The sequence below is a fragment of the Aotus nancymaae genome, unplaced genomic scaffold (genome assembly GCF_030222135.1).
Source record: "Aotus nancymaae isolate 86718 unplaced genomic scaffold, 86718_ANA_hifiasm-v0.15.2.pri h1tg000040l, whole genome shotgun sequence".
Classification (NCBI taxonomy): Eukaryota; Metazoa; Chordata; class Mammalia; order Primates; family Aotidae; genus Aotus; species Aotus nancymaae.
The window spans coordinates 94804614-94826511 of NW_026988454.1; positions in this window are offsets into that span (position 1 = coordinate 94804614).

Below are 21898 nucleotides of genomic sequence, written 5' to 3' on the forward strand. Positions count from 1 at the left end.
TCACATCTACCAGGTCTCAAGGAATGTCCTCTCTGTTGATCAGGGAGAACTTTGTGGTCCCTAGGGATGTCTTCCCAGTTGATGTCTTGCTCTTGTGAGGCAGCTCAGTGTGGGAGTACCTCTCAAATAGCCTCTCTGGAAGAATGTTCTTTGCTAAGCTGTTCAGTTCAAATCCTTCTTTGGTTGGTTCTCGGCTCTAACAGGTCTCCATCTTCACACCCCCAAGATTTATTGATTATCTTTCTGATCGCCTTCCTCATTGATATATTAATCTATTATATTTAGTAATTCTTGATTATAATAGGTTCCATTTTGCTTTCACTGTCACATCACTTTCTAAAACTTTTTATGGAAGTGTAACATTCATACTAAAAGTACACATATTAAAAACTTATAATAGCTCAATGAATTTTCACAGAATGAATGCCCCTGTGTAACCAACACCCAGATCAAAAAGCAAAAGGTTACCAGCCCCCAGTAGCCTCCCTGATTCCTAACAGCAGAGATTAGTTTTGCCCATTTTTATATTTTATATAAATGGAATCATACAGTATATACTATTTTGTGTGTCTAGCTAGCTTTTTTTTAACACTGCCCATGTTTGTGAGATTCATCCACATTGTCACAAGTAGTGGTAGATCTTTTGTTTTAATTGCTATAGGGTATGCTGTAGTGTGAATATACAACAATTTGTTCTCATTTTATTGTTAGGGGCATTTGAGTAGTTCCCAGTTTGGGGCTGTTATGTGAGTACTGCTATGAACATTCTAGTACCTGAATTTGGTGTTTGTACATACACATTTGTATTGGGTATATACCTAAAAGAGGAGTTGCTGAGTTGTACAGTATACAGATGGTCAGCTTTTATTACCATCAGTTTTGAAGTTGCTATAAAATTATGATGAACTACACAAAACTACTACATAAAACAGGGATTCTTGGGAAATGATGTGTTCACATTTTCAATTTAACACATGCCTATATATGTTATGTGCCACATAGTAGCCTGGAATCTCAGCATTCTATAAATCTGTATTTCTTTTATAATTCTCTTGACTATCCTATGAGGTTGATAGCACAGTCATTGAGTAGCAGAATCAGAATTTGAATCCAAGTAGCCTGGTATTAAAGTCTGAGATTGATGTTTAAAATTATTTTCAGATGATACTAGTAAATATTTAATAAATGCCAGTTATCTTCATTTCACAACCCTTGGGCAGACAAGGTGTTTGCTTGCAATGGGGGTTAGAGCTCTAGTGCCCATGTTATCCTCCTTGACTGTGAAACTTCTGCATGTTTCTCATTGGTGAGCTCCTCATATTTTCTTTCCTTGGATCCTGCACACTGGCCTAATTTTTTCTCCTTCCACAAAAACTATCTGAGTTTCGGAGGAGGATCTCTCTTCTCCCTACCTGCTAAGAAACAGAAAATGTTTCACAGTTTCCATTGCACTTCCACAGCTTTGGAAAATTATTGTGCCAGTAGGACTGGGAGACATAAACATGCTTCCTTCTCAAGCTAACATTCCCATCCTTGCCCTCCCGTGCCCCTTCTTCCCCGACAGATACCCACAGTTGTTTTCCCTTCTCAAGGAAAGACAAGAAGCAGAGCCAGTGTGGTGGTGTGTACCTGTAGTGTCAACTATACAGGAAGCTGAGGGGGAAGGATTGCTTGAGCCTAGGAGTCGACCAGCCTGGACAACATAGCAAGATTCTGTCTCAGAAAAAAAGGAGTGAAATTTATGATGCTTTTATTCATATTGCAACTTTGTTTAGACCTTACTATGGCCCAGAAAGCACTAAGCATTGTGATAGATATAAAACGGAATGAACAATAACAAATGATCTTAAAAAGCATAATGTCTAAGAGAAGAAATGAGTAGGATTTCACTTAAAAAGTATGGTATATGAAGCATATGTAAAGAAGCAGTGAGATTAAAAAGTTTTAACATCTATCAAGGCATAAGCACTGACTAATAAGACTGCATGTGTGTGCAGCCAACAGCAGAGCTGTAGCCGTGAGTAGCCTCTGCATACCAGCCCAGCATGTGCAAGGGATGACACTAGATAGAGGCTGTCAGCAGACCATCGAACACTCAAATGCCAAGTGACATGCCTTGGCTTTATGCTCTAGGCCCTGCAGAGCCACAGAGCAGTTTTGAGAATGGTTATGATACAATAGAGCTATGTTTGGGGCTTGTTTCTCAGCCTTTAACCTACTGGCAACCCAAAGCCACAGAATAAAGAGATTGTTCTTTTCTATTCTCTTGTAACTATTTCTCAGCAACCTATGACCCACATATTGGCATATAATTTTTTTAATCACTAGAGCTTGATTAGATAAAGATCAGATCTGGTTAGCTGTGTTTAGACATTTCAAATATTTTAGAGTTGTCATCCCCCAAGAAGCAGATAGCCAGCTGAGATTTCTACTTGTGTGTGCCAAAGCACAACTGAAATAAAAAGCTCACAAGGGGATGCACAATATGACTGGAATTTCCCTCTGCCAGCTGGCTGCTCTGACACTTGTGCTTCTTTTCATAATGTTTCCCATTTTGAAGGCTGCTGAGTAAGCCAAAGAAGCAAAGGTTACACTGGGTACTGGGCAAATCCCAGTGGAGTGTAACAAATGGAAGAATGTGGAAAGATGTGTCAAAGAGACACATCTTTCAGATTAATCTCCATAAGCATGTCCTCTTTAGCACTATTGCTTTTTATTGCATTTTTTCTTTTGAGAAAATGTCTGTTAATTTCTCTCATACGAACTGAGCACTGTTTCATCTACCAAAGATAAGTTGGCTAAAGTTATTAGCTTGCTTACAAACACAGGATTGAAAAATCTCTTGGCTCACTGTTTGCAGGGAGGATGGCATGATGGGTATTGTGTAGGTACTGATGTTAGACTGCCTGTGTGTGATTTCTGGTTCCACAAAACACTTGCTATGAGATCTTGGGAAGGTTCCTTATCATCATTTTTCTCATCTGTAAAATAAAGTTAATATTAACTACCTCATTTGGGGTACTGAGGATTAAATGAGTTACAATTGATGTAGAAAAGAACCTGACATGTAGTAAACACACACAAAAAATGAGTTGCTTGTTGTTTCAGTATTATTGTATTTGTTCTTTGGAGAAAGTGTCTGTTAATTTCTCTCATATGAACTGAGAACTGTTTCATCTACCAAGGATAAGTTGGCTAAAGTTATCCCCATATTTGTCTAGATCTCCTTCTATTTCTTAATAGGAAGGAATACTCTTTTGTTTATAAAGTCTATCTATATACTACAAACTACTAAAGATGCATGTCTCTCCCAAGTATAAATTACTAAAGAAAAACAAAACAAAACTTTTAGAAACCTATTAGAAAGTCAAATATTTTTGCACATTTTTTTTCTAAGATGACAGGTCTCCATTAAGCTCTCCTTCTATTTTTCTGGACAAGCTAGCCTACTCCACATGAAAACAAGTAATACTTCTCTAATCATAAAAAAGATTTCTAAAATATCATTAAAATACCTGCTTGCCTATCAAATAAAAATGTTTAATCAAGAATATTGATTATTCTTAAAACAATAAGTGTGAGGGTGTTATGGTTGGCTGAACATGTAACTCTTTCCCCTGACTACTCTTCAAGGAACACTGCAAAGGTATGCTTTGCAGAGAGAGCAGACATCTAAGAGGGAGCTGCACTGGTCAGAGATGCACTTTACAAATGGTCATAAATACTGGTTTTAAAAGGGAATGGTGCTCAGATGCTAAGAGAGGGAGAAAAGCATCAGCCAGAAATCATGCGACTGGGATTACACTGTTAATTTTTGGAGCGGCTTTCTGTTTGATTATAACACGATGCCCTTGCTTTCTGCCTTATGTTGATCATCTTTAAGATTGAAATGATTTAAGTTTTCTTTATAGTGACCCTAAGATATTGAAAAAGATTAAAATAAAATAAAACTGTGAAATGCTTTGGAAAATTATTGTGCACCACAAAGCAATCTAAGATTGATACTGAAGAACATATCATGCACAACGACAGACGGCAGTCTTTGTTAGTTTCAATAAGATCTGCATGACCAGCTGATTGTTGTGTTATTTTATAAGGAAGTAGGTCAGCAGGAAGCACCAAGCTGGAAAAAACAAAACAACAACAACAACAAAAAACACTAGTATGTGAGTGATTATCAAGTCTTTGAATTATTCATTTTCATCATTGATTATATAATTGAGTAATATGGATACAAAATTCCAAAGTGCCCTTCAGAATTCATGGTATCAAGTCAACAAGCAAGTCTCTCTGGCTTGAAAAGATCCTTTTGAGATACACAAAGCTTCTGGTTTTAAAGAAAAACCCAAATAGCAGTGCCTGTGAAGCTTTTCCCAACTTCTCACCTAAATTTGTTTCAAGTTAAAGAAAAAGATGAAAATACAATGAAAGGAAACTAAGACTGTCAGCCAAACCTATGCCAGGATTTGAGAGCAACCTCCAGGAATATCAAACAATTGGACAGAAAGAGGAAAATGCTGGGAATTTTAGTTTTACATGTACTACTATTTTCCAGCTGGACAGAAAGTCAGGAATTGAGGATTAGGAAGAAGACTTCATCATAAGCAGTAGAATTGTCAATTAGAACATATGGTATTAATTGGGCTAAGAGCTGGCATATTAGTCTAACAGTTCTCCCAATGGAAAAATGGTGATGCTAAGATGTGCTGACATATAACATTAAAAATATGGTTATGTAAATATGAATAGAAACAGAAGAATCAAAACCCACAATCAACTGAAAATGGTACAACTGAAAAGAAAAGGGAAAAGGAACACAATTCTCAACTCCTATATTAAAACACACCTGTTAAAGTTGTTTTAACTACTTTAGAAGATGTTCATCATCTTTTATAGGATGCAAGAAAGTGTTTTCTCTATGAAATAGGGGCAGAAATTTATAAAAAGAATAAAGAAATGAAAGAGAGATAAGAGTAAAAGCGACATGAGTGATTTAAAAAAAGATCTACGAGTACATTAAAAATGTACTTGTAAAACTCAAAAATTCCACTCATAGACGAGAGCCCCTAGAAATACTCTTGTTTAAGTGCACCAGGAGTTATACATGTGTGTTTACAGTATAGCAATTTATAATAGCAAAAAGTCTTATAACAACCCCAGTGTTCATCAGTAAAGTAGTAGATAAATAAGCACTTTTTTGAACAGTTAAAATATTCAATAGTTGAATTAAATTCACAACAAAAGCAATATGTCCTAGAATTTTCACTATGGAAAATCAAATCAGGAATTTTAAGGACACGCCTGAGTAGTTTCCCCAGAAAGCAGAGTAAAATGAAACAGATGGAAATCCTCAGAAAGAAGATGGTAGTCATGGAAGATGAAGAACCAAAGCTTAATCTAAGAGTTACAGATAATCTCAAGAAAAAGAAACACAAGCAATTTGAATGGATTTGATAATGAAAAATGTCACAGATGGAAAAAAATCCACAAAACTTTACATGAATAACACCATTAAAGGACTTGAGAAGTAAGATAAAAAATGTTCATCATATTAAGGGCAGAACAATGGGAAATAAATAAAATACAACTACATTGAGTTATGTTCTGATAAAAAAATGAAGTTAATCTTTTTTAAATTTTTTATTTCCATAGGTTATTGGAATAGATGGTGTTTCATTATAGAAGTAAATTCTTTACTGGTGATTTGTGAAATTTTGGTGCACCCATCACCCTAGCAGTACACACTGTACCCAATGTGTAGTCTTTTATCCCTCGCTCCCTTCTCACCCTTTCCCCCTAAGTCCCCAAAGTCTATTGTGTCATTCTTATGCCCTTGCATCCTCATAGCTTAGCTCCCACTTATGAGTAAGAACATAGGATGTTTGGTTTTCCATTTCTGAGTCACTTCACTTAGAATAATACTCTCCAGGCTGAGGGTGGTGCCTCATGCCTGTAATCCCAGCACTTTGAGAGTCCAAGGTGGGTGGATTACCTGAGGTCAGGAGTTCTAGACCAGTCTGGCCAACATGGTGAAACCCTGTCTCTACTAAAAATACAACAACAACAACAACAACAAAAATAGCTGGGTGTGGTGGCGTGCACCTGTAATCCCAGCTACTCGGGAGACTGAGGCAGGAGAATTTCTTGAACCAAGGAGGTGGAGGTTGCAGTGAGTTGAGATTGCACCCTTGTACTCCAGCCTGGGTGACAGAGCAAGACTCCATCTCAAAAAATAAAAAAATAATAATACTCTCCAATCTCAACCAGGTTGCTGAGAATGCCATCATTCCTTTTTATGGTTGAGTTAGTATTCCATCATGTATATGTAACACAGTTTATTCACTCACGGATTGATGGGTATTTGGATTGGTTCCACAGTTTTGCAACTGTTAATTGTGCTGCTATAAACATGCAGGTGCAAGTATCTTCTTTGTGTAATGACTACTTTTCCTCTGGGTAGATACACAGTAGAGGGATTTCTGGATTAAATGGTAGATCTACTTTTAGTTACTTAAGGAATCGCCTCACTGTTTTCCATAGTGGTTGTAGTAGTTTACATTCCTATCAGTGTAGAAGCGCTCCTTGTTCACCACATCCACATCAACATCTATTGCTTTTTGATTTTTTGATTATGGCCATCCTTGCAGGAGTAAGGGGCTATCGCATTGTGGTTTTGATTTGCATTTCCCTTATAATTAGTGATGTTCAGCACTTTTTCCTAAGTTTTTTGGCCATTTATATATCTTCTTTTGAGAACTGTCTATTCATGTCCTTAGCCCACTTTTTGATAATATTGTTTGGTTTTTTCTTGGTAATTTGTTTGAATTGGTTGTAGATTCTGGATGAGTCTTTTCTCAGATGTATAGATTGTGAGGATTTTCTCCCACTTTGTGGGTTGTCTGTTTACTCTGCTGACTGTTCCTTTTGCTGTGCAAAACCTTTTTAGTTTAATTCAGTCCCAGCTATTTATCTTTGTTTTTGTTACATTTGCTTTTGGATTGTTGGTCATAAAATCCTTGCCTAAACCAATGTCTAGAAGGGTTTTTCCAATGTTATCTTCTAGAAATTTTAGAGTTTCAGGTCCTATATTTATGCCCTTAATCCATCTTGAATTGACTTTTGTATAAAGTGAGAGATGAGGATCCAGTTTCATTCTCTTACAGGTAGCTTGCCAATTATCCCAGTACCATTTGTTGAACAGGGTGTTCTTTCCCCACTTTATGTTTTGTTTGATTTGTCGAAGATCAGTTGGCTATAAGTATTTGGGTTTATTTCTGGGTTCTCTATTCTGTTCCATTGGTCTATGTGCCTATTTTTATACCAGAACCATGCTATTTTGGTGACTACAGTCTTATAGTATAGTTTGAAATCAGGTAATGTGATGCCTCCAGATTTATTCTTTTTGCTTAGTCTTGCTTTGGCTATGCCAAATGGGCTCATTTTTGGTTCCATATGCATTTTAAAATTGTTTTCTCTAGTTCTGTGAAGAATGATGGTGGTATTTTGATGGGAATTTCATTAAATATCTAAATTGCTTTTGGAGTATGGTCATTTTCACAATATCATTTCTAACCATCCATAAGCATGAGATGTATTTCCATTTGTTTGTGTCATTTATTATTTCTTTCAGCAGTGTTTTGTAGTTTTCCTTGTAGAGGTCTTTCACCTCCTTGATTAGGCATATTCCTAAGTATTTTTTTTTTTTTTTTTTTGCAGCTATTGTAAAAGGGATTGAGTTCTTGTTTTATAAGTTTGGGAGCTCCAGTGTTAGGTGCATAATATATTTAGGATTGTGACATTTTCCTATTAGACAAGTCCTTTTGTCATTATATAATGTCTCTCTTTGTCTTTTTAACTACTGTTGCTTTAAAATTTGTTTCATCTGATACAAGAATAGCTACTTCTGCTTGTGTTCATGTCCATTTGTACGGAATGTCTCTTTCCACCCCTTTACCTTAAGTTTATGTGAGTCCTTATGTGTTAGGTGAGTCTCTTGAAGAGAGCAGATAGATGGTTGGTGAACTATTATTCATTCTGCAATTCTGTATTTTTTTAAGTGGAGTTTTTAGGCCATTTACATTCAAAGTTAGTATTGAGATGTGAGGTACCATTCCATTCCTTTTACTATTTGTTGCCTCTATGCCTTGGTTTTTTGTTTTTATTTTTAATTGTATTTTTTCATAGGTCCTGCAAGAGTTATGCTTTAAAGAGGCTCTGTTTTGATGTGTTTCCAGGATTTGGTTCAAGATTTAGAGCTCCTTTTAGCAGTTCTTACAGTGCTGCTTGGTAGTGGCAAATTCTCTCAGCATTTGTTTGTCTGAAAAAGACTGTATCTTTCGTTCATTTATGAAGCTGAATTTCACTGGATATAAAATTCTTAGCTGATAATTGTTTTGTTTAAGGAGGCTGAAGATAGAGCCACAATCCCTGCTAGCTTGTAAGGTTTCTGCTGAGAAATCTGCTGTTAATCTGATAGGCTTTCCTTTATAGGTTACTTGGTGCTTTTGCCTTACAGCTCTTAAGATTCTTTCCTTCATCTTAACTTTAGATAACCTGATAACAATGTGCCTAGGTGATGACCTTTTCAGGATGAATTTCCCAGGTGTTGTTTGAGCTTCTTGTATTTGGATGTCTAGGTCTCTAGCAAGGCCAGAGAAGTTTTCCTCGATTATTCCCCCAAATAGATTTTCCAGACTTTTAGATTTCTCTTCTTCCTTAGGAATGCCAATTATTCTTAGGTTTGGTCATTTAATATATCCCAGACTTCTTGGAGGGTTTGTTCATGTTTTCTTATTCTTCTTTCTTTGTCTTTGTTGGATTGGGTTATTTTGAAAACCTTGTCTTTGAGCTCTGAAGTTCTTTCTTCTGCTTGTTCGATTCTATTGCTGAGACTTTCCAGAGCATTTTGTACTTCAGTGTGTCCATTGTTTCCCAAGTTTTGATTGTTTTTTATTTATGCTATTTTATTGAAAATTTCTCTCCTCATTTCTTGTATCATTTTTTAAATTTCCTTAAATCTTGCTTTGGCTTTCTTTAGTGCCTCCTTGATTAGCTTAATAACTGACTTTCTGAATTCTTTTTCAGGTAAATCAGGAATTTCTTCTTGGTTTGGATCCATTGCTGGTGAGCTAGTGTAATTTTGAGAGGTGTTAAGAAACTTTGTTTATCATATTACCAGAGTTGGTTTTCTGGTTTCTTCTCATTTGGGTAACCTCAGTCAGAGGGAAGGTCTAGGGCTCAAGGCTGTTTTTCAGATTCTTTTGTCCCAAGGGCTGTTCCCTTGATGTAGTGCTTTCCCCCTTTTCCTTTGGATGTGGCTTCCTGAGAGCTGAGCTGTAGTGATTGTTATCTCTCTTCTGGATCTAGCCACCCAGCAGGTCTACCAGGCTCTGGGCTGGTACTGGGGGCTGTCTGCACAGTCCTGTGATGTGAACCATCTGTGGCTCTCTCAGCTGTGGATACCAGGACAGTATTTGGGATGTCTCCTGGGTTCTTCAGGAGCAATCTGCTTCCTTCAGAGGGTCTGTGGATTCTCTTCGGCTTTCCTGATTTATTCTTGCAGTTGTTCTGGAGCAAAAGTTCATGATGTGAGACTCCACCTGCTGCTCTGTCGATCCGAGTAAGAGCTGCAGTCTAGTCTTGCCTCTTGTCTGCCATGATCCTCCTTCTCTTGAAGTTAATTATTTTTTTAAAAATTTATTTTATGCATTTAGGAAAGAAAAAAATTAATAATTTCTAATAAAATTGAAACACGTGCTATTTATAACACTTTATTCTCCTCAAACAAAATTATAGAAAACAACACAGCAACATGTTTTAGGGGAAAAATTGTGAAGGTAAAAGTTTGAAGAATTGCGTTTTTAGAGAATTTGACCCTCAGTTATGAAGGAAAGAGAAATGATATTCCTGGGTTTGTGAGAGCTTGGAAAATAAACTATCCAAGTATAGTTTTTGACAATGTTAAAGATGTATTTCTGTGAACCAAGAGATGAATCCTAATGAAGACCTCAAGCAGAGGAAGTCATCAAAACTAGTAAACAGAAAGGTAAATCTCAATAACTATTGCTAATATGGTTATGAAACAGAAGGGAAACATAGAAAGTAAAAATTAATTTAATGGCAAGTATCTGGGTCTAAAACTGTAGATTAAGAAAAACACAGAAGTGAAGAAAAACAAAGCAGAGAAGGAAATAGCTAACTTCCTCATTTTGTCTGAAAGGAGCCAAAATCTTTTTTTTTTTTTTTTTTTTTTTACAATCCTAATCATTAGAAAATACAACTTAAAGCACAATTTTGAAAAATGCAAAGGTAATCTTTAATACAACTTAGAACCCAATGATTATCTTCTAAAACACTAGAAAGTATAAAAGCTTATAAGCCATATGCAATATAACTAAGAAAACATGAGAAAAATCACAAGCCCAGAGAAACAAAATATGGGTAAATATTTTAGTTATAATAATAACTGTGAATAATTAAAAATACTTCAGTTCCAGTTTAAAAACACTGAACTACATGATAGTTAAAAAATGTTTTAGAGTGGCTTTTTTAAAACACTCTAAAACAAAATGATATGCACAAGTTAAAAATAAAAAGAATGGGCAAATTTACACTAGACATTCACAAAAGAGAACAGGAAATACTAATTTCAGAAAAGACGCAGAGACAGAAAGATATTAATGGTAACCAAGAGGGTCATTACATATTAATACAAATATGTTTCACAAGGAAAATATAATAGTTATTGAACTTTATAAGCTAATTAGCATAATATTAACATACATAAATCAGGGATGTTAGAAATGTAAAAGGAAAGTACCTTCTTATGGGTGACATGGACACATCTCTCTTAGCCATGGATAAACAGATATTTGGTTAAAATTTATAATCTGTAAGGATGAATCTACAGATATACTAATGTCTATTCTAAGAACTAAAAAATATATATGTTTATCATTTTCAAGATAATATAATTACTTTTCATAAAAATTTAACAAATCCTGGCACAAAGAAAACGTTTAAAAGTTCCCAAATTAGAAACTATAGGGAGCTGCATTCTCTGGCCATAATGCAATCAAACTATATATTTTTTAAAGTTTAAACAATCAAAAATTCTAACATATTGTAAATTACCAAATGCCTTCCTAAATAGCTATAAGGGAGAGAAAAATCCAAGGTAAAATTACAAACTTGTTTTAAAATAATGAAAATAGGACTATTATTTATCAAACTTTATGGAGTGTGTTCAAAGGCAAATACTGTATGTGTTGAAAATTGAGGCTGGGCACGGTGGCTCATGTCTGTATTCCCAGCACTTTGAGAGACCAAGGCAGGAAGATGGTTGAGCCCTGGAGTTCTAGACCATACTGGACTACAGCGAGAACCTGTATCTACAAAAAATACAAAACATTAGCTGGGTTCGGCAGCATGTGCCTGTAGTCCTAGCTACTCCAGAGGCTGAGGTGGGAGGATTCCTTGAACACAGGAGAGATCAAGCCTGCAGTGAGCCATGATCATGCCACTGCACTCCAGCCTGGGCAGCAGAGTAAGACCATGTCTCAAACAAGCAAGCGCGCATACACACAAACACACATACACACACACGCAAACCCTCAAAGTACACACATTCACTCCTAGAAAAAAATGTGGTTATTTATCAAGTCTCAGGATGGGAAAGTGGTTTGTAATTATAAAGGCATTAAAATAAAGGCCCCCCCAATAGTATACATTTTACTATGGAGATTATAATTAGAATTTTCCCTACAACAAGAAAGATTATCAAAAACGGAAATAAAATCTCTGTCATGAGGAAAAAATAAATATAGTTTTAAAAGCACACCACTGAGGAAAATAATTGACACAGATTTATGAGAAAAAGTTTAATATGACTAATATATAAAGAGCTCATGTAAATTTTAAAACCTACTTAGAAAAATTGACAAAGAATATGAATAGCTATTTTATAGAAGAAGAAAGAGCGGGAAGGAGCGATGGAGGGAGAGAATGAGGGAGAAACATAAGAAGGGAGGAAGGAGGGAAAGGTAAAGAAAAAAAGAAAACTAAACATGAGGAGAAAGATTAAATTACTCAATTTCAAATAACTTTGTTTTAAAGACTATATTTTTTTACTTACCAAATTAGCAAAACTTAATTCCAGTGCTCACTATTGTTGAATGTGAGGTTAAAAATTCGAACAACTTTTCTAGAAAACAAGTTTAGGAATCTGTATCAAGAATTAACGTCCTTCAATTCAACAGCTCTACTTTTAGCCAGTTATCAGAAGGAAATAATTAGAGAATATTTGATGGCAGGGACATTCATTGCTGCATGACAACTGCATTTAGTTGAATTTAGTATTAGTCATCTGAGATGTCACATAATAATAAAGTCAATTGTGAGGTGTGTCATCAAGAAATTTGTTACTACTGATAGTAAAGGTACCAAACTTTGAACATTATTTAATAAATTGGGGTAGAGTCAAGGTTGTCTCTGTAATGTTACTCTTACTCACATTACAGTGCATTTTCTGAGTATGAAGGAAAGGGACAGAGCAATGACAAATGCCCAAAGAGGAAAATTTGCATAAACCATAGCCTTTATTATCAATGTTTGCATCAGAACTCATTGGCTTGTAAGCATTCTAAATCTCTAGGTGCTACAGAGGAGAAAAAAAACCAGAACCACTTATAGAACTGAGTTTGGTGAAGCCATTTAAAACACATGCTGCAGCCATTATAAACCTTGATTTGGAAGAAGTTTGATAGAATGTGTAAATGATCACAATATGGTAGAGCCAGGAGGTAGAATTAACCTTATAGTGAGCCCTGTTTTATGGAAGGATTAGAATGAAGTTGACCTGGGCTGCGAGTGGTGGTGTCTGTAGACTTTTTTTGCATATTTTCCTGAATGTTCAAAATTTTAAGTAGTGAACAGACATCACTTTTATGACTAGATGGAAATCATTATTAACAAAATAACTATACAATTATAAACAAGTATATAACATTTACAAAGTAACCTGTAATCCTCTTTCCCTCCCGATTCCTGTACCAACTAAAACATATGTAAGTATTTACAGAAGGAGATTTACGCCTTTCTGATTAACTGCATAGAATCAACTCTACCATATACTAAAAAAAAAAAAGCCTCTGACAGTAAAAAGTAACTTGGTCCCCAGTAGGTCTTCATCTAACCTGCCAAAGACAATTTTGTGGCTCCTTAAGCATGTTTAATTAAAAACTAAAACAAAATACAATCATGTTATGCCTTTTCATCTTCATGAAAACTTACTCTATTTTTGAGGGAAAGAGTAATAAAGGAATAATATAAACACATGGGTGTACATTAGTTAACAGTCTTCACTCTTATTTATAAGCAATCATGTTAATGCCCTTTCTAGGGAGGAAAAAAAAGATGCAATGACCTTCATTGAAATTCATACACTAACCAACAGAAAGCGTATTTTAAAATGCCCTGAAAAATGCTTCAGGGTTTTGGGGTTAACACAATACAAGCCACTGCCCACCTTTCTGCTGTTTTCCTACCCCAGAATTTTCCTAGGAGACCAAAAGTTTCACAGTGGGATGGTGAGAAGAAGGACTTTGCCCTGTGTATGTGGATCGTGTCCCAGAACTGCCTTTCTAATAACTCGAGATTCTGAAGGGCACAGAAAACATTGTAATAAGTGCATTTTGTGTTTTCATTTATTTCTTGGGAGAATAGCAGTCACTATTAATATATGCTTTTGGCAGATCATTGGATTCACATTCCTAACAGTTTCAAATAACTAGCTAAAATATTCTTTTGAGGAATTTTTTTTTAAAGCCAGTCTTAGCTAACTTGAAGAAGCACATACATTGTCTGAGTTTTACTGTTCCAACTTTGTTTTCTCAAACACTGTGAACCACTTTTAATTTCTAATATTATCTTATTTACAAAACATGTACTAGAAATAGTTCTACTTTGAGGAAAGGGAACTAAAATTTATATTTTCCACTGCTTTTCCAAGAAATCATATAAATAAGGCTTGTTGCTTTTTTAAAAAAAGTTTTGAAGTTGCTGGTACTATTTCATTTCTCCATAAATAAATAAGCATTTAAAGCAAGGTTTTTCCACTTGTGTCCTATTGATATTTTTGAGTAGATAATTCTTTGCACTGGAGGGCTGTCCTGAACATTGCAGGATGTACAACAGCATCACTGGCCTCTACCCACCAGATGCCAGTAGTATCCTCCTTCCTTCAGGGGAAGGTGGCAACCATAAATGTCCTCCAGACATTACTGAATGTTCTCTGGGGCAAAGTCTTTCTGGCTGAGAATTTTGTTCTAAATTATACCACTCAGAGAGTGCCATATGTATATCACTTATCTTGTTTACTTACTCTAAAGTCCTCAAAAGGGAAAATTTCTGTCTTCAAAAGTTGAGACTACTTGCCATTATATTATTTACTAGTCCTTCAATATTCTGCCCAGAATAAACTAGTAACTAAGATTTTACATATCCTTCAAAGAAAGATAAACAGCTCACCAAAAAAAACCTATAATTTAGATGCTAGACGTGTTACACTAAAATTTCATTTTGTCTCTTTACATTAATTCCTTGTTTTCACTTGGCATGAAAATAATTTAAATTATTTTATCACAATGAATAGTCAAACTTTTCATTCAGAAGTTTAAGTAGAGAGATTTTAAATATAAAATAAATAATATAATTCATATAATGCATTCACTTGTTTCTTATTTATAAACTAATAAGGTAGCAATGGAGGAGTGAGAGTTTAGTAATTATATACCTTTTCAAGAGCTTTTAAAAGATTTCTAATTATAACAAATTATTGGAAATATTTTTAAAAATACAGAAAACTACATAGATTAATGTTTAGGTCTTGATCTTTCAAGATTTTATTCTACTTATATAAATATATAGGATATAACCTTAACAGATCATAATTTATTACACCTATAAATGAATTAATTACTACACCACTGTATGAATTAAACATAATATTTGTGGGATAATGCATTAAGGGCAAAATTTGCAATGATAGATATACTTAACTTTATCAAACAGCTAGCTTTTATAGCAGTAAGCACATGATGTTGGGTTCTTTATACATCATTCTACTTTTGAGCAGTAATCTCAACAAATTGGAATTTGTCTTTCTGTTTCTCTAACTCACAGGCTTAAATATAATGAAGTTGTGTGGTTTTCATTCTATTCTATATGTCATCTAGATATAGATCCAAACACCTAATAATTTTTCTGAGAAGGGTATTTTTTTCTTTATTCTAGAGGAAGTAAGGGAGAGGCTTACATTTTCATATTCACCTTATATTTTCCTTTACTCTACTTGAATCCATTGAAACAAAACCAAACAAACAAATAGCCACCCATACCTCCCCACTACAAAAACCACAGACAAGGCCATTTACCTGTTTAGAAGATTTTACTTTCGAAAATTTGCACTTGTACCTTAGAAGTCCTCTCTCTATGTCTCTTCTATCCTCACATTCAGGGAATCTTTATGAAATATTTCATTCTTTATAGTTCCCAATCTCACATCATCTTCCTGGTTCTCTACCTCATCTTTTCCCTCAGAAGCCAGGAAAATTTCTCTCTGTTTTCTACATAGAACTCTAACCAGCCTTTGGTTATCTTCATCCCCTGGAGGGCAATAGAGACCCCAGGGCAAGTTGAGGAAGCAAGTTTTTGACTATTGTGGGATTTACACCTAAAAGGACCCTGTTAATCAACTACTCTAACTCTTCAATCCAAAAAAGAAATTAAGGAAACTACCAGACAATTCTACTTTTGTATTTACTGATCACAGTTTAAAGTTCGGATCAAAGTAGTAGAATGAGCATTGGGAGTAATTAGACCTGGGGATCCAGGGCCATGGACCCATCTTATCTAACTGGGTTAGTTATCTCTTGATATCTGCATCTCCTTTTCATTATCTATAAAATGGGAATAGAACTCATGCTAATAAGAACATTGGTAACTCACATAAGGGTCTGCACAGCATGTTCACAGAAATTAGCTGCTTCCACCCCCAGAACGTGCAGTGAGAGATAGATTCAACATCCATAATTGTTATCATCCTTATTTAAAGGCCCAGAGGATTTAATGGCTTGGTTGAGTCCCATTTATGTAGCAGAATTCAAATGTGTCTTTGAATTGAAATACTATGCTAAGCTGCTGCCTCATTATCTTGAGGAAAAGTTATGAGGATCTAATGACATTATGTATGTGAAGGTGCTTTCCAAGTGAAAAAGCATTAATGAAAAATAAATGTTTATTATTGCTGTATTTATTTTTAGAAAACCTTGGAAAGATGCCATCTACATGAAGATGCTTTGGTTTGAGTTCAGGTAGTTTCCACAATATCATCTCCAAATTAGGATTAAGCATTACACTCTGACAGTAGATTTTCGGTTCTATCATGCTTCTTAAATTATTCTGGACTTGTCTTTTAGGTTCATTTTGTTTATTATCAACTGTCAGTGATTGTAACATTTATTCAGGCTGGTCTCTTCCTCTTTCTCGCTCGCTCTCTCTCTCTCTCTCTCTCTCTCACACACACACACACATACACACACACACCTTTTCTTCCTCCACGTTATTTTTCCTTGCCTATGAATTCTCACAATGTAGTATGCCAGTCTTGTGGGTCGATTTGCCTCTTATCCAAGATGAAACATTTTAATAGACCCCCATGGAGCATTTCACAGTGGGCCTACTATTCTCCTTTACTTGCACAGAAAATTAACAATGAATTATATCTGAAAATTTGGAGCCCCAAAAGCTCAAAAAATGTTTATTCTTCCAAATCGGCTGTGTTCCAGATTTCTAATTCCTTTTGTAACTTTCCATGGAATCTTTTCCGTAATTTTCATTCATTCCTCAAACTATGAAGCTCACAATTGAGCACATTTTCTATTGAGTTTTCCTGTGTGCTGAGTCAAACAGTTTCAAATGATACAATTACTTCATCAAAAAACAAACAGGCATTTAATAAGCACTCTCCCATACTCAATCTGCCCCATAATCTCTGGTGTCCAGAGGAGGCACAGTTGTTCCGGAGCAGAAAAATAAGACAATCTACTGTATTATGAATTTTTTGTGAAGAGCACAGAATAATTTCACTATATATGCATTATATTTGCTTTTTAAAAACTATATGTATATTCTCACTTGGGTCCTAAATTTCATTTTATCTTACACTAAATACAACTGTGATTTCCTAATATATATGAATACTCTACGTTTATTTTTAAATACATTCTGCTAAGACTTTTTTTCTGTAATATTGACAATTTTCATCAAAACCACCTTCACAGTTGGTTAAAAAAAAAAACAAGACCTCAACCCTCCTCACACATAATTACAACAAACCCCTGCCAAAGGAAAACCCTTTTAACCGTTTCTACTTTTAGTTTCTGCCTGTAGAAAATGAAACCATAAACTTTTTGTTTGAATAAAACATGAATTTTAAATAACGAAATAACTAGTATACTTCTATATTTGTTATTTATTATTTATTTATCTACCTGGCCCTTAGCTATATAAAATGACCTATGTAAAATGAGGTCTTACATTAGTCCTTCTTTCAATGCCTCTGCAATTTTGATACTTATATTATCATTTTCAGTTTTGTTGGTTGTAATGCAGAAGTGCTGCTTATATTTTTCTTTCTTGTCCAATAAATGTTATCTAATAAAGTTGGATAAAACCATATTTTGTCCAATACAGTTTTTTGGCATCTCTCTATGTGGCATGATGCACCTACCTGGCCTTCTCCTTTCGCCCCCTTCTTTCATCACCCACATTTGTCAGCTAGCTGTACCTTTACTTTTACTTTATCAAGGTTGTAGAGTTTTAATTATATGCACTAATATACTTTTGCTTTTATATTTAAGCCAGGTTGAGTTTTCTATCTCTTATGACTGAAATCTTCCTAACTCCACTGAGGGTCTCCTACATGCTGACCTTCTGACTTGAAAGAGGAATACTACCATCTATTTTGCATAAACCATTTTGTTTTAAAATGATATTTTTAACCTACAGGTTCTAGTTAATTCAAATCTAGCTTATGAAACAAAAAAAAATGAATAAGATGAATTTCTGCAACAGTGCTAAGACAATATGTCCCTGAGGAGATGTCTTTTAAAAATAAGTTTAACTTTGAAAAATAAACTTAGGGCCAAACATGGTGGCCCACACTTGTAATCCCAGCACTTTGGGAGACCAAGGTGGGAGGATCATTTGAGGCCAGGAGTTCAAGACCAGCCTGGACAACATAGCAAGACTCCCATCTCTACAAATTAAATTAAAATTAGCAGGACATGGTAGAGTGCATCTGTAGTCCCAACTAGTAGGGAGGCTGAGGCAGGAGATTCACTTGATCCCAGGAGTTTGAGGTTGCAGTAAGATATGATCATGCCACTGTACTCTCACCTGGGCAACACAATGAGACCCTGTCTAAAAAAAAATAAAAGAAAAAAATAAATAAATGTAATAAAATTTCCCATTCTAGTACATCTATTTTTCTTCTTGCCTCTCTGGAACAGGTTTAGAGATATTATACCTGGTGAATTAGAATACTATTCCTCTGTGAAGGAAATATCATCAATATCCTTCATATTGTCCTCACTACATGTTCTGGTTACATTCAACTCTTCATACTCAAGAGTTTATGTGAGGCTCAGAATATTTTATTTATTTATATTTCATCTCATTTCAGAAAGTATTTTACAGAGCTTAAATAAAATGCATACATACAAATATATAAGCCAATAATGTGCAGATGAATAGTAATAAAACATGACAAGTTAAAGATTGTGTTTACTAAAAAATTAGAGTGGATCTAGTATTTGATAGCACAATAGGGAGACTATAGTTAACAATAATTTATTGTACATTTTAAAATAAAGAGTATAACTGGATTATAACACAAAAGAAAGGATAAATGCTTGAGGTGATAGATGCTCCATTTACTCTGATGTGATTATTACACAAGTATCCCTTCATCAAAAGATTTCATGTATCTCATAAATACATACACTTACTATGTACTTACAAAAAATTAAAATTGAAAAAAAAATTACAGTAAAGCAGGCCATACATGGCTAAATTAAGCTGTAAATACAGATCCAAGCTTCCTGGTATTTGAAATATGAAAGAAAAGCTACAAAGATCTCATTTCAGAAAAAATAAAATTTTTCCTAACACTTAATTCTAAAAGAAATTTTCCTGAGGGACTGTGACCCAAGATAAAATGGAGAAGGGAGTCTAGTGTGCCTCTCACCAATGTTTTCTGAAATTTTCTGTTATTCCATATGCATATAAAAGTTTCCTGCCATGAATACATCACACAATAAGGAAACTACACGGTTGGGTTCAAGAAATCAACAAAATATAAGTTTGTAAAAGGAGAGTTGAAGGGATCTGATGTTGTGGTTCACAAAGACATTTTTTTCTCATCCATAAAATAGAAAGAAAATTTAGCACATTTTAAAATGTTTTCTTCCCAAGAAATAGGAAGAAAAACAGAGTTAATTGTGTTTCTACTCTATCTATATAGATATTATTTCATTATTCCTAATAACATCATTTTCAGATGAATGAATTAGACTGTTATTTGTTGAGAAGTCATGTGGAACTCTGATTTGTCCAAGACAAGAAATTCAGAAGCATTTCAATTCTCAGATTCGAGAAGATATAAATCCAGTTATTTGTTATACTCACTGATGAAGCAATCTTAACATGATACACCTGCAGTCCCAGCTACGCGGGAGGCTGAGGCAGGAGAATTGCTTGAATCCGGGAGGCAGAGGTTGTAGTGAGCCGAGATCACGCCACTGCACTCTAACTTGGCACCTGGCGACAAAGCGAGACTCTGTCTCAAAAAAAAAAAAAAAAAAAAAAAAAAAAAATGATGGCAAATTCAATATAAAGATACAGAGAAAATAATGTTGTTGTTAGTTGTATTACCACAGATCATGTGAGGGAACTTATAAAAGATGTCTATGTATTTTTAAAAATTATCTTTACAAATGCTAAAACTAACCCCAAAGTCAGTTTCCCTAATAAACATTAAAAAATGTGCTAAAACTGATAGCTCTCTAAAATAGCTTCAGTTCTTTCGTTCCATTTTAGACAACCGATGAGGAAATCACTAATGAAAAACTGAAAATATCACTTAGTGAATGAAACATCACCACAGTGGAATCACAAATATTACCCAGACAATCACTGTATTTATTTCCATGTAATAAATGGGTGTGAACTTGTTGATTATCAGGAAATTACCAAACACTGGTTTTAACTTGAATATACTTAATAAATCATGTATATTGAATTAATATTAATAATTTCTTCCACAATTTTCACTCACAAAATGAAATATGTAGCTAATTAGCTGAAAATTACAACTGCTGGTTCAACTAAATTCAGCAAATCTTACATGCTAGTGTCACCATATGTACATTTGTTTGAAGTAATAATTAAACTTCTGTACTAGCTGTATATTTTGGGAAAAGTAAACAAATTATAACATGACACATGGAATCTAAAAACACCCATTTATTTTCCTCTTTAACAACTAAGTACAAAAGCCATAAGTGAATCTTTAATAAATTCACCTCCAAAATTTTAAATTCAGTATTTGATTTTTGGGTATAACTTTGACCTAGTCATTTACTACCTCCATCTGAAACTGTATTAGCAGACATAGGATAAATTAATTTACTTAGGCGTATACATTGAAACTTGCATACATTTTTAAACATTATGAACAGAATATTAAATTGGACATTATGATCCATCTTGTTTTTGAGAAATATACCAGGAGTAATCAGTAGTGAATACAATTTTTTGAACGTTTTCCATCCAGAATTCTTTCCTCAGTATTCTTCTCTTCTCTTCTAACATCATCTCCATTAAAAAAGAGAAAGAAATAAACCCTAAAAGTACTGCTTTGATCTAGAATGAGCAGTCAGGAGTTTCATTCAGATCTATTTTGAGAGAAAACTGATGTGCTCAAAAATATATTTCAGATTGAAAAAATGTGCGGTTGAGGAAATATTAATGTTCTATTAATAAGGAGAGAATAACATATTTAAGACTGTTTTGCATTTGGCACAGTATCTTACAGAAAGCAAAGTGCTTGACAAAAACTATCTTGGTTGGATCTCACAGGACTCCAAGGAGGGAGGTAGAGCCAGGCATATTGTTCTGTTATAACAGAGTTATTCATTAAGAGATTTGCTCAAGGTCAATCCAGAACCTCGATCTGTTAACAAAACTTCATTTCAGGGGTCATGTTCTCATGTGGTAAGACGTGGTGAGTTTCAATCATGAAAGCAAGGAGGTAATATAGCCATTTTTTTCTTGTTTGAGATCTCTCTCTTTCCTTCCTTTCAGTTCATTGTAGAGATCATCCTTTAAAAAATCAATTTGGTCATCAAAATAATTTATAAAAAAGGAACATGTCACATGTGTACAAAATTTTTAAGTGCACACAGTTTATTACCTGAAGAAATAAACTGACATAACTATTTGAAGTATAAATTAAGTGTAATTTTATTTTAAAATATGCAAATGTGTTGCCAAATACTGTTTTTGTCATGGTGTAGCCCACTTTCACTAAACAACTGTGAAGTTTATAAACTTCATATGAACAATAACAAATGAGCCATCCTATTCAAATCAAATAAATAACTAGTGTGCCTATTATTTGTAAGGTCCTGTGATAAAAAACTACAGTCGTTTATAGCCAGTGCTCTACTCAGTTCTTTCCTGATAGATGGGTGGCAGATGGATAGAGATATCCTACATATATGTTGTCTATATCTATATTCTTTTCCGGTATTTCATCCCGCCTCCACTGAAGACAGTT